We start from the raw sequence: 13546 nt of genomic DNA, 5'->3' as shown, positions 1-13546 counted from the left end.
TGGCTGTGGCCACTACAGCCTTAACCGTCACGAGGCCACGTGGGGACAGGAAGGCCAAGCCAACCACACCCTCCAGGAGAGCTAGAAACCCAGGCCCAAGCCCTGGGCTCTCACTTGTGCCCCACTGTGCACAGGGACCCGGGCTGGGGCAGCCAAGGGCCCACAGCAGTCTGCACTCTCAAGAGCCTTGTCCTGGGCCAGCATGGCCTCAATTCAGGAGCCCGAGGGATGATGGGGGATTAAGAAAAGACAAACAGACACAGAGAAAAAGCTAGGGCCTGTGGGTGGCCAAGCCCTGGTGAGGCTTGAGGACACAGAGCTCGCTCAGTACGTGTATTCTACAGGTTTTGTCACCAGAAGGTTATTTGTGAGAAAGCTTTAGCAAAGCGGGCAGTCTGAAGGACGCAGCGAAACTGGCAAGACATGGAGGTCATCTTGTTAGGCCTGGAATCCTGTACCCCTGGGAATTGGCGTGCGGATCCAAGGTTCTGATTGCTAGGGCCGTATGTCTTTGCAATGGCCTCCTATGGCCGGCACTGCTGTAGCAGCTGGGGCATGGTGACCTGTGCTTTCTCACAGTCGGCTCCCAGAGCAAAGGCAGCCACAGAGGGATCAGAGACCAGGGTTCAAGTCACTGCTCTCCACATCTCCCCCTTTTTTATTTTTCAAATGCAAGTGATGAGCTATTGTTGGGAGTGGTTGGACTTCTTTTGGTAGATGTAGCATCTCACCGTGATAACACAGAAGAATATCAGTAGCAAACACATAATTCCAAAAATGTACCCTACTGTGTTTTAACGTATACTCTAAGGATTCAAACCATTTGATCCATTAAGTATTTGTTTAGCAAGCCACGTGGGATCCACAAGATCCTTCCCGTTCTCTTGAATATCTTGAATGTGATGATGAGGGTCTCGGAGACTGAACTGTCATTACTTTTCACCAAATGCCCACGGATGATTCTTAGTGTTCTCCCAAGCCCCCTGAGGGTATGACACTTTGCTGCTGTAGCACAAACATATCTGTAGTCAGCAGGACAATGGAGCCACTGCTTGAATCCAAGAGCAGCAGTTCATTTGCTGTATTTATGACTGTGGCTTCCAGGGCATTTAACTTAGTTTCTATCTTGTCATCAATATTTACCTGGTTCTTTGGGGCTTTTGAAGTATTCTGAGCCAAATCATTAAGAAAGTGAGCATTCTGCATTCTTGTAGCTAAGGCTACGGTGGACGTCAGGGCAGAGGCCAACACAGATACTAAAGTGACTACCCCAGATACCACAAGGCAAGAGGGCACCCGTGTCGATTCAGCTGGATAGGCATCTGTTGTGGGGCTTGAACCCCAGCATCAGACACCAGGGCTCTGAGGCGTTGGCTGGGATCATAACAAAGGAGGGTTGGTAAGCACAAGCACTTCCTGTCCTTTATTCTACCTGGAATGCAATCAGCCAGGTTGCAACTTTGACAAGTCACGTGGTATTTTCCTTCTGCCCTGTTTACTTTTATATTCCCAGAAATTAAAACATAAGGAGACTGTACCCAGGCCTGCAGGCCACGCAGGGAGACGCTTCACCGCTCTCGTCCCGGGCAGCTTGGTGGTACTGGGGTGTATGATGAGGTCCGAGGCAGCGGTCCCGCACCACAGCTCTTTCTGTATGCCCCCATGGCTGAAGGCAGAGTCGTACCGACAAACCCTCCGGGAGTCATGATTTCAGTGTGGGTGTCTCCTATCAAGTCTATGAGACCAATCTAGAATGAATCCACTACTGCCAGGGACATCGTGTGGCACTGGCATGATATCGGCACGCTCCACCCACTTAGGAAAGGCACCCATTCTACTGTAGTGTCATCAGGGCAACGAGGTGTTGGTGGATGCCCCACGGGAGACAGTTATGTCCTTGGGACGTCCTATTTTTCTAATTGTCTGGAAATACTTTTTTAAATCCAGAGGCCAGTGACAAGGGCTACTGGGTCCCCCTTACACTATCTTCATCTCTTGGGCTGATTTTAAACAGCCAGTATTTTCACTGAGGACCAGCATAGAGGCCGTTCCCCAGTGTGACCAGTATCCCTAAGCCCAGTTGTGTGAACAGGGGTAACAGGTTCATCTGAAAACTCCCGCCGCGTGTGCCACAGGTCAGTACTGGAGCGGGTTCCCCATCCACAGAGTCAGAGGCACCAGGGTGGATCTGGGAACTAAGTCCAGAAGTTCCCCGTGACCCCACCTACCTGACAGTTCCCAGAAGCCAGCACAGCACAAACATGGTGGCTGCAGACGGGATGACCTCCCGTGGTGGGCCCCCTGTTCACGGCTGCAGTGGGCTCTCGAGTCGTCCGCATGTTGGCTTTAGGCATTCTGGGTCTGCCGAGCCTTCTTCGCACCCCTCCTCTTCCTCCTCGCATCCTGTTCCTGGTGGAAGTCGGGGCCAACACGTGGGCTTCAGCTGTGGGCTTCAGCTGTGTGGACTGTGGCTGCGGATCCTCCACGGTGGTGACCAACAGCAGGCTCAGGTACCCAGATGGGGTGAACGGCACCTTCTGGAAAGACACAGCGTGGCCCGTCCCCCACATGACCCCTGGATCTGGTCCCTTCCACTGCCCTGTTGTGAGTCTCTCCAGCAGTCCAGGCCTGGAAGCTGGGGCAGCGGGAGTCATGGCCCTCAACTGCAGCGGACCCTCAGGGTTGCAATTCAAAAATCTACAACAAACAGCGCGTTTCCAAGGACTCTGTGGGGCTCCGCCTCCCCTTTTGGTTTTGCAATTGCAACGTAAGGGGTAAGAGAGCCCGCTTCACGATGGCCTGGCCTTGAGGATCATCGGAAATACCAGTTCGTGATCAATATGGTATTGATCACAAAAGTGTTGAAAAGAAGAACTGGTATAAGCTGAAGCGTCATCGGTGTTAACTTGCAGGCAGCCCAGGACTCCAGGGCAGCGAAACAGGGAGCGATGGCTCCGTGTGTATTTTGTCCTGTTCGAGGGGTGGCAAAAATGAAGTGAGAACAACTACTGGCAGTAAAGTGAGCACCACGCAGTTCGTTCAGATTCAGGGGTACGAGTCACATCCTTCTGCCGCCACCGGTTTGGTCGCAGACCTCGGGGATGAACGCCAGTGGCTAAAACTGGAGTGTGTACGACACAAGGAGGACATGGGCAAAGAACCTGGCGAGCTCGTTCTCGGGTGCTGTGGAATTCCCCGCGGAGGCCGAGAGCGTTCTGATGACATGCTGTGTGAGCGGACTGAGCCCAGGCCTGCACAGACAACCGCCGACAGGCTGCACAGACAGCAGCCGCCGAAGGGCCTGGGAGCATGAGCTGGGATGTGTCCAGGGAAGCGGGGGTACTGCCGCCCACAGAGAGCTTTCTGTAGGCCACCCAACAGTGGTGGTTCCAATGTGCACAGCAACTCCTACCGTCGGCACTGTCCTGTGGTATGAACTTCATTGGCAAAGTGCATTAGGGCACAAACAGAGCTTGAAGCTCTGCTCGCTGTGCAGAGGTGTAAGGGGCTTGTGTGAGCAAGGCTGCGGTGACCAGCCTCACCTGAACTGGAGCCGTGACTGAATACTGTAACTGCATCAGCTGTTGGCTGGACACGGAATTTTTGGAAAAATGAATGAAGTTCTAGTAGCAAACCCAACAACCTTATTACCAGGATAGTAATTTTCTACTCGGCCAGGAAAATTAGCCCAGCCACCTGCTGAGTATGAGAGGATTGCCAAAGCCACATTGTCGTTGACCTGAAAAGGGCACCACAGTGAAAGGGCTCAAGCAACCACCAATGGTCGAACTCGACTTCTGACTTTAATAATAAGCTGAGCAACGAAATCAGGAAATGGGGTTAAAGATTTTGGAGGAGAGCCAGGCGGAGCCGTTGGATAGCTCCTGAGGGTTGGGGGGTAGGAGAAGCAGGAAGGATGAACGCACGTACAGGCGCCTGTCAATTAACCCTGCTCAGTTGTGCAGTCTCGAGGGCAGCCCTTGCTTCTGGAGTGAGCTGCTGAGACCGGAGAGGGATCCGCACATAAGGTGTCAAATAAAGGGCTCAAACCCGCAGTGGACAGTTGTAAGCGAGGCCTTAACCAGTTAATATCTCCCAGTAACTTTTGAAAATCAGTAAGAGTATGAAAAACCTAAGTTCTAATTTGTAAATTTTGTGGATGAATTATACATCCTTCAATTAAACTGCTCAAATACTGAAAAGGAAAGGGTTGCAGGCATCGAGCATTCCGTAAATACAGGGGTGTCCCCAAGTGTCACCACCCTCTCAGCCTGTTCTGCACTAAGCTCCATCCACTTAGATGTCCACCTCAAACCATCACCCTGATACACAAGCTTTGGCTAGGTGATCCGGTCACTAGGTGGAAAGGCTTCCTGGGCAAGAGTCTCCCACAGGCCCTGTGCAGGAGGAGCAGGAGGGCCACACGGAGCAGGCAACTTAGTTCTTAGAGGTTTTAAAAGAAATGGGTGCATGGGATCCAATGGGCTGACCAGCTGCCAGTGTCTGCCCCAGCTGCCCTTGCTGCCCAGAGACCCTGACGTGGTGAACATGGGGACCCGGGTGCTTTTAATTTTGTGTTGGGTGTGGGTTGAGGCACGGGAGCAGACAGTCACTATCAGGCTAGCAAAGGTGTGAACCAGCTCCCTGCCCCCCACTCCTCTCCCAAGTCTTCTGAGATGTCTCCCGTCCCCCGCTCGGCTCTCTCGGGCAGGGTCCTCCTCCAGGTCCTGCTCCTTCTCAGAAGGTAAGGGCCCTGCGGGGAGGAACGCTGCAGTCGGCAGAGGATGCGTTGAATGTTCACGATCTTCCTGGCATTTTGGGAAGCCGGGAATCATGTCAGGAGCCTACCATTCCACACCTTCTACGATGGGTCGAGACCGTCTCGTACCCATGACCGTGAAGGGAGAGGCGCTGCGGGTGCCTCTCGCGGTCCTCAGCGGCACACCTAGCATGTAGCTCTTCACAAGGTTCCCCACGTCAGGGAACCGAGGACAGGTTTCAGGAACAAATCCCAAACCCTGTGACAGCTGCGCCTTCTCTACGGGGCGGCCCGTGACTTAAGCGTGACTTTAACGTGTCAACGTAGGGAGCCCTGTCTCTGGATCCAGCTTTCCCGTGTCTGACACCTGGCTGGAAACGTGTGCGCCCCGTCTTTATCCGAGGCCTGCCTTCAGAGGGTCCTCCACCTGAATCCACTGAAGAAGTAGCCCTGGATCCAGTCCCTGTGTGGGCCCTGACTGCTGCCAGCAGCGGCCCCTGGTTCAGGAACCCAGGGGTGATGGAGGATCGAGAAACACACAGAGACACATGGAGAGAGGACGCTGGCCCCGGGGGTGGCCAAGCCCTGGTGAGGCTGCATGGACACAGAGCTCGCTCAGCACGTGTGTTATACAGGTTTTGTCGTCAGAAGGTTATTTGTGAGAAAGCTTTAGCAAAGCGGGCAGTCTGAAGGACGCAGCGAAACTGGCAAGACATGGAGGTCACCTTGTTAGGCCTGGAGTCCTCTACCCCTGGGACAACTCAGGTTCTGACTGTCAGAGGCCTGTGCCCTCACACACAGCCACCTAGGGCTGGTGTTACCAAGGCCCCGGGCATCGCGACCTGCACTCTCCACAGCCAGCTCCAGGGCAAAGGCCTGAAGGGGATCAGAAACCAGGGTTCCAGTCCCTGCCCTCCACGGCCATGGCTGAGGGGAGGGGCCCAGCTCCTTGGCGTCCCATGGCTTCTGCTGTCTGAGGATGGGTGGAGCCAAGCGGAGTCCATTCTTTATTGGTGACACACTTTGGAAACCAGGCAGTCTCAGGAAGACCTTGTCTTTGGGCCTCTCGCGGCATCTGGCCTTGGTATTCTTGTCATGCTGAATGGCGGTTTGACGTGTCTCATTTCCCCAGTAGATGGTCACTCTCCGGCAGACGAGGAGTGATTCTCGTTATGCCCGGTGGCACTGAGAACAGTCCCGTGTGGTGGCCCCTTCATGAGTCCTTGCTAGGACCCTCACGGGTCCTTCTAGAACTTGTGATGCGCATGGTGACGACGAGGCTCCTTGGCTTCTCAGGTGACAGCTGGGGCCCCCCTTAGGGAGCTCTCAGATGCTGCTTGGGGCCCTCCGGCTCTGCCTTGGGACAGCCTGCTGGTTCCTTTGCCCTCGGACGTGGAGGAGTCTCCAGGGCCAGGGGAGCGGGAGAGTCCCTGTGCACCCGGCCCAGGTCTTGCCCAGACGACATTTCTGCAGCCTGCCGTGCCCTCCCCAGGGCATTTCCCAAGGCGTTGACGCTGAGGATGGGTTGGCTCCTGTCGGGCCTGGCCGAGCCCAGCCGTGTTTGGGCACACCCCTGACTGCATGCCTGTGCTTCTGAGCAGCCGGGCGCTTGGGTTCTGAGTTTTCCTTCTCTAATCCTGTGGCAAAGGTCCAGGGATAGCCCGGAGCAGGCCCTGCTGCCAAGCAACTGGCTGCTTATGCCCTCCTGTGTCTGTGGCCCAGCCCATGAAGCTTTGTCGTGGCCAGGGACAGGGCCTGTGCGGTCACACACTGGGGTCTGCGTCCCCATGTGCGTCCTTCTAGTCCTGTGACCCGGGCAGATGACATGACTGGGGTGTTTTCAAGATGGCACCCACCACCATGGTGTCTACGCCTTAGGGTCATGGGAACCCTGTGCCCACCCACCCATGGGAGGCTTGGCACAGTGCCTAGCAGGCATTGAGCACTCAGTAAATACAGTGGTGTCCCCGAGTGTCACCACCAGTATAAATGGCACAGAATATTTGCAAGGGAAGGAGAGCTGTCAGCTGACCAGCCGCACAGGCCTGCCACCCTCGGGCCTCTGTGGAGCGAGCCGGCCCCTCTTGTCACGCAGCAGCTCAGTTCTTGGGCCAGGACGGGACACCCCTTGCTGGGCCACAGCCCGTCTCACCATGGGCCTTGCTCTCAGGAGGGAGCCATCCTGGGCCTCTAGCAGCATTGTGCCCAGGAGTGGACTGGCTTCTTGTGGCTCCCAGCACAGGGTCACTGGACAGGGAGAGGGAGTTCCAGGCCGGTCCTCGGGGGCAGGAACTGAATGGGACTTAGAGCAACGGGGTTGAAGGGAGCAGAAGCGTTGGCTGGAGCTGTCCCCGAGAGGCAGCAGGTGTGTGGGCGGGCGGCCAGGCCCTGAGGAGCTCAGCCCTGGCGGGACTTGACCTTGGGTCATCAGGGGGAGGATTCTTGAGGGTCCTCGGGCAGGTCTCCAGGAGAGTGCTCCCTCTCGGGCCTCCTGTCAGCGCTGGGAAGAGGGAACAGAAACCAGCAGGGCCGTGGCAGGGCAGAGCGGCGGAGGGAGGGGCGCTGCGGCGGCCCCGGGCTGCCTGCATCGCGGTCCACTGAGTCATCACAGTTTATGTCTTTGAATGTGAAAACCAAAAGGACCTAAAAACGCTCGTGCAGCCGGAGCACGGGCCCTTCTGCTGCGTCTCTGACAGCTCTGTGGGGGGTGGAACGGGCCTCCCCAGGTCCACTGGCAGCCTTGGGGGGGGGAAGGCTCAGAACCCCGTTCCAGGTGGGGGTGTGATGACCGAGGCCACAGAAGGGGCAGCTCTGCAGAGCAGGGTCCCCAGGGCAGAGCAGTCCACCAAGGCCCAGCCGAGCTGCCACCCCAGGCCCTACTCTAAGGGTGAAGTCCAAGGGGTTTTGACACCGATGGACCCACACGCCTGCCGTCCCAGCCGGCCGTGGGGCATTTCTGCCCCAGGGCGCCCCCTTTGCCCTTAGCGTCGGGGACCTGCTTCCTGTCGCTGTGGGCTGGTTGTGTTTCTAGAGCTCCCTACAAGTGCCGCGCGTGCTCTGTGGCTTCTTTCACGCGCCCACGGGTGGAGATCCACGATCCAGCCCCTCCTCTCCTGCGGCCCAGTGTGTGAGGGTGTGCCGTGGTTTGTTGATCCATTCCCCTGGTGATGGGCATCTGGGTTGCTTCCAGCTTGGGGCTGTTTTTGATGCTGCCATGAACACCTGCCTGCAAGTCCCCGTGTGGGCGGGTTCCCTTCTCAACTGCAGCCTCCGGATGGCAGGTGATGACACAGCTGCTCGGCTGTCCCCCAGGTGGCCCCACCAGGCCCCACTGGTCCCACATCCTCACCCACCGTGGATCCCCTTGTTTTTCGCTGCAGCCGTCTGCATGGTGGGCAGCGGTAGTTTACTGAGTGTGTGTGTTTAGTTTTCTTTGGATACTGATCTTTAGCATCGTCTAACGGGCTGTTAGCCACTCTGCTCTTCAAGTGATTTAGATTTATTACTAGTCCTGTGTGCGTCATGCTGGGATCACTCCCAGGCCTCATGTGTGCTGAGCACGTGCCCTGACATGGAGCCACAGCTGGCCCTTGTCCACCTTCAGTCGGGCAGTTGGATTCGTGTGCCTGAACGGCAGGAGACCTTTAAGCGCTTCACAGAGGATGTCTGACCATGGGCACAAGCAGATATCCACAGCGTCTCTCACTCTGACTTGCCTTTCACTTGAAGAGTTGAAGATTTCCATAAATTTAACTATGAACTTTGTGAACTCCAACATCATTTTATTTTTGTTTAGTTATTTTTTGTATTTTGTCTAAGAAATCTGGGTCTGCACCATTGTTCTCTGAATTAGTTTTGCATTCCTAAGTCCTGGGCATTTCCACAGAACTTCAACATACAAACTGATTTCGGCTTACCTATTCATGCAGAGTGGCTGTTGATGGAGTTCGTCACTGAAGGCCTGTGGGGCTCAAGCTGCTTTGTTTAAACTCCCAACTCTACTTTTTGGCATAGACTTCTATTCGGAGCTGTTCAGATTTTCTATTTTGTTTTCAAGGAGCTTTGGGACTCCTGGGCGGGCTGTGGGCTTCACTCTCTTGGACTGTGTCTCGGGGAATGATGGTCGTATGTTTTTATAAGGATGACGATAAAAACTTGAAAACCACTAACTAAAGCCACTGCCTCTGTTGATGGATCTAGAAGAAGGCTTGGCCAGGATGAGGGGTTCATGTTCCCACAGGTCCTGGGCCTGGCACGGAGGCGGCCAGCTTCCCGCAGGATTCTGCCTGTCCACGCGGGCTTCCAGAGCCCCTGGCTAGGGCGGAGGCTGGTGAGTGGCAGGACGGCCCTGAGCCCGTTTCTTCTGCCTGCCGGGGGAATAACAGCCGCAGGTGCCCGTGTGGCCCAGGACACGGCAGGGCAGGCCCAGCAGAGTGTGGCGTGGACACACCTGGGCAAAGAGCTGCTGCTTCAGCCCGGGGGCCCCAGAGCCGGTTCCCATCTCACACGACCCTCAAGACAAGTGGGAGGAAGAAAGGCAGGTTGGGCAGGGCCGGATGGGCAGAGAGCAGCCTGCCCCATGTGTGGTGACCACCAGCCTGTGAGGTTTGGAGCCTCCCAAGGCCAACCCAGGGCCAGCATGTCCTCCTGCCAGCCCCAACCAGGCCCCTTGGTACCAGGCTGACAAGGGCCTCCCTAAGTAGAGGCTGCAGTTCCAGCTCCAGGGTGAAGGGAGGGACGGGCCTGGTGTCCTGCTGGTCACCACCCTGGGAGCCCCACAGACACCTGGGGCTCCTGGGCACTGCCCACCCTCTCCGGGCCTGGGTTGCAGGCAGGCTGAAGGCCAGCAGTTCAGGAGGGTGGGCCTAACTCCCTCTCAGCACGGGGTGTAATTAATTTTCCTGAAATAGGCAGGGCGGCCCAGTGGTTGTGCCTGTCTGAGTCAGCTGGTGATCACTGCCTCTCTCGGGCATGGTGTGCCACCCACCACTCAGAATTCAGAGGGCCCGCTGTCCCTGGCCCTGCTGGGGTGGCAACTGGGGTCAGGGGGCACAGGATACTCTGCCCTGCAGAGTATACAGGCTGCTGGGGGAGGGGACCCCAGGAAAGCTGACGGGGGCAGCTGGAGCCACTTTGTGAATAAAGTCCCAAGCCAGATCCTGCTGGGGGAAGGGCCGCACCTCAGCAATGCCACCGTCAGAAGGAGAGGAACCCGTCCTGCTGTGCCTGCCCCGGTCAGCAGCAGTGGGCAGAATGGGAGGGGGTGGGGCAGGTCCTGGGTCGGCCCCTCTGTCCCCCACGTGCTGTGGGCATGCTGTCACTCTTCCTGGGCCGATCCAGGAACGGAGCTGCAGGAGGGGGTGGCCCAGCACAGGGGTGCAGTGACAGCCACCTGTGCCACTGGCCTGTCTGCAGGGGCAGCTGGGACAGCTCTTCTCAGCCTGAGCTCTCAGGGCTGTGGGCACTTGTGTGGAGTCCTCTCCCACCCAGGGACCACAGTCCCACCCCCTGTGAGGTTGCCGGGCTTCACCCACAGGAGCCCCCAGACCAGCTTCTGGCTCTGAAGCCCCGCCCCCTTCCCGGCCCGTGACCGTCCTCCTGGCTCCTCCCACAGAGGCCTACCCCGGTGTGGTCACAGTGGCCCCCTCTGTCTACCTCCTGGCGCTCATGGCAGTCTTACAGGTCAGGGAACCTGGGTCTGCGTGGTCCTGTGCCTGGGGACAGTGTTAGCAGGGGATGGACCCGCCCCCGTCCCCAGCTGCAGGACCCACCGTCAGACCTGGGGACATTGGGGATACTTCCTTGGCATGGAGGCAGGTGCGGACTCTGGAGGTGGGAGTGGCCGGGCTGTGTCTACCTCCTGTGCTCAGGGATCCTCTTCCCAGGCACAGGCGAGGCCCCATGGGTGGCTGCCACTTGGTCCTCACAGGGTTTCAGTTGGGGAAACAGGTCACAGGGTCAGTGGGGCCCTGCTGGCCTGACTGTCACAGCAGAGTCCAGGTGGAATGGGCCCACCGCTCTTGGCCCGGTTAGGAGTTTCTGTGTCCCTGGGCTCCGTGGGGCACCCCGGGCTCCCCACGTCGTCTCCCCCCAGCCTCTGGCCAGCCCGGTTCACAGAGGGCCGAGCCCAGGGTGGAGGCCCAGGGATGGCGAAGGGCAGGGTGTGCGCAGGACGCTGGGGCCAGGGCCTGCCCGTGGAGCCTCTGTGTTCCTGCTACTTCTGCCTGTGGAGCCCGTCCTGCCCGAGCAGCGGGGAGGACAAGGCCTTGGGCTCAGCCTCAGGAGGTGGCTCCGAATGTCCCTCATTCTTTCTAAGAAGGAGTGAGTTAGGGGTTGAACTGTGTCCCCAGACAATGTGCGTGAGTCCCAGCCCTGAAGCACATGAATGTGACTCATCTGAAAATGGGGTCACTGCAGGTGTAACTCGGTGAGTTAGGAGGAGGCCACATGGCCCAGCAGGGTGGATCCCCAAGTCCAACATGACCCATGTCCCTACAGGAGGACGGGCATGTCAATCAGGAGGCCGTGTGACGTGGGGGCAGAGGCCCCCTGGGTGGTGGAAGCCGGAAAGGAGGTGCTCGACCAAGAAGGGCTGTCTCCTGGAACCGGGGAGAGCACAGCCCCTCCAACACCTGGGGTCAGACTTCTGCCCCAGCGCTGAGAGCGGACTCCTGGGTCTTAGGCCTCGCTTGGTGGCCATTTGATTCACCAGCCAGAGAACCCCCTCAGAGACCCAAACAGGCAAGTTCCCACCACGAAGGACCAAGGACCCCCGGCACGGGCCTCGGTGTCTGCTGGTGAAGAATGCCGGCAGCCCCGGACCCCGGGCCGCAGCCCCCTTTCTGGTTTCCGGCTCAGTGATGTCCTCTGCTCTCCTGCCCACACCCTGCCCCAGGGTCCTGGCTTGTAAAGAGGAGAGACTCTCCTCCAACCAGGGCCAGTGTTTCTGCCTGGAGAAGAGCATCTAAAACCCGCCTTCTCAGCAGGTGGACAGCTGGTGGGGAGCCCGGAGCTGTGTGGGGGGCTCCAGGTCATGGACATGGCCCAGCCACCGCCGACCTCCTTTCCTCCCACATCTGCTTCCTCCTCTTGCGGGGTGCCAGAGGGCCCTCACCCCACAGCCTCAGAAGGGACCACCATGCACAGAGATCAGACCCTGTCCCGTCACCGGCAGGGGTCCTGGCTAGGCAGCGGAAAGTGCCACTGAGTGCTTTCCCAGGCAGGGGCAGGGCTGGACTGCCTGGGCCAGCAGAGGCTGACCCATGTGGAGGCCACGCACTCTGTCCCTGCTTCACCCGGCCAGCTGAAGAGCCCTTTCGTCCTCTCCTGCAGCTGGGTAAACGGCTGGCCGCCTGGGAAGCCCCAGCCCCACTCCTGGAAACAGGTCCTTCCTGAGAAGTCCCCAGGCTGAGACCCCCAGGCCCTGCTGGAGCTGCAGCCTGATTCCAGGCCAGGGGCCACCAGGCCAGGGGGCCCAGGTGAGCAGGGCCACTCCTGCCAGGGCAGGGACGGGGCAGGCCTAGAAGCGGGAGAGATCTACTGGAGGACCAGTCCCAGAGAGGGGGCCACGGAGGCAGCCCAGGAGAGCAGGGTGGAGGTGGGTCCTGCAGAGGACATGGCCACTCAACCACATGAGGGGCCTAGCAGGGCAGGAGGTGGGCAGCTACATCCAGAGCCAGTGAGTCCCCAGCAGGTGGGCACAGGGCTGCGGCAGGGGATGCAGAGGTGCGTGATCATGCGCGTCACTCTGATCCCGAGCCACCTAGGCCCCAGCCTTGGGATCCTAAGCCACGGAGCCCACCCTCCTCCTGAGCTATGGAGCCCCCCACCCCCAGCCTCCTGAGCCATGGAGCCCCCATCCCCCATCCTCCTGAGCTACGGAGCCCCCCACCCCCAGCCTCCTGAGCCATGGAGCCCCCATCCCCCATCCTCCTGAGCCACGGAGCCCCCCACCCCTAGCCTCCTGGGCCACGGAGCCCCCCATCCCCCATCCTCCTGAGCCATGAAGCCCCCATCCCCCATCCTCCTAAGCCACGGAGCCCCACACCCCCCAGCCTCCTGGGCCACAGAGCCCCCCCATCCCCCAGCCTCCTGGGCCACGGAGCCCCCCACCCCCTAGCCTCCTGAGCCATGGAGCCCCTCTCCTCCAGCCTCCTGAGCCATCCCCCAGCCTCCTGGGCCACAAGCCCCTCTCCCCCAGCCTCCTGAGCCACCCCCCAGCCTCCTGGGCCACGGAACCTTCATCCCCAGCCTCCTCCGCTCTCCCCCAGCCTCCCCCCCCCCCAGCAGTTCCAGGCCATCCCTGGGCAGTGTGTCTGGGGAAGACCTTTGCTGCTCTCCATGGGGCTGAGGCTTACCTGCTCCTCCCCGCTCCAAGTCCCACCTGCTGGTCTGTCCACTGGGGCACCCAGGGGCTGGCAGGCAGCTGTAGCCCAGGGGCCTTGGCGGGGACCTGAGGGGAAGGCCGCAGTGGCCCCACGACCATGCTGGAGGCCGGCCACACGGCCCTTTCCAAGTCCCCCCACTTTGGGGTCAGTGGTTCTTCCTGACTTTGTGTTGAGAAAGGTCAATTTCATAGATCTCCTGTGTCCCTGTCACCAGGCTGGCCCAAGCCTCATGTGCCAGCCTGTCACTGCTGCTGGGCCCACAGAAGGGCCTGTCCTGGGCAGAGGGCCGGTGGCCTGCCCACTGGAAGAAGGGACATGGGATCACTCTGCGAGGAAAATGACTTTCCCTGAACTGGTGGGGCTCGTCCAGGGCAGAGCGCCAGGACCAGGACGAGGAGGT

This window comes from Ictidomys tridecemlineatus, chromosome 3 (genome assembly GCF_052094955.1).
Source record: "Ictidomys tridecemlineatus isolate mIctTri1 chromosome 3, mIctTri1.hap1, whole genome shotgun sequence".
In the NCBI taxonomy this organism is placed as follows: Eukaryota; Metazoa; Chordata; class Mammalia; order Rodentia; family Sciuridae; genus Ictidomys; species Ictidomys tridecemlineatus.
Note: the sequence above shows the minus strand (reverse complement) of the source record.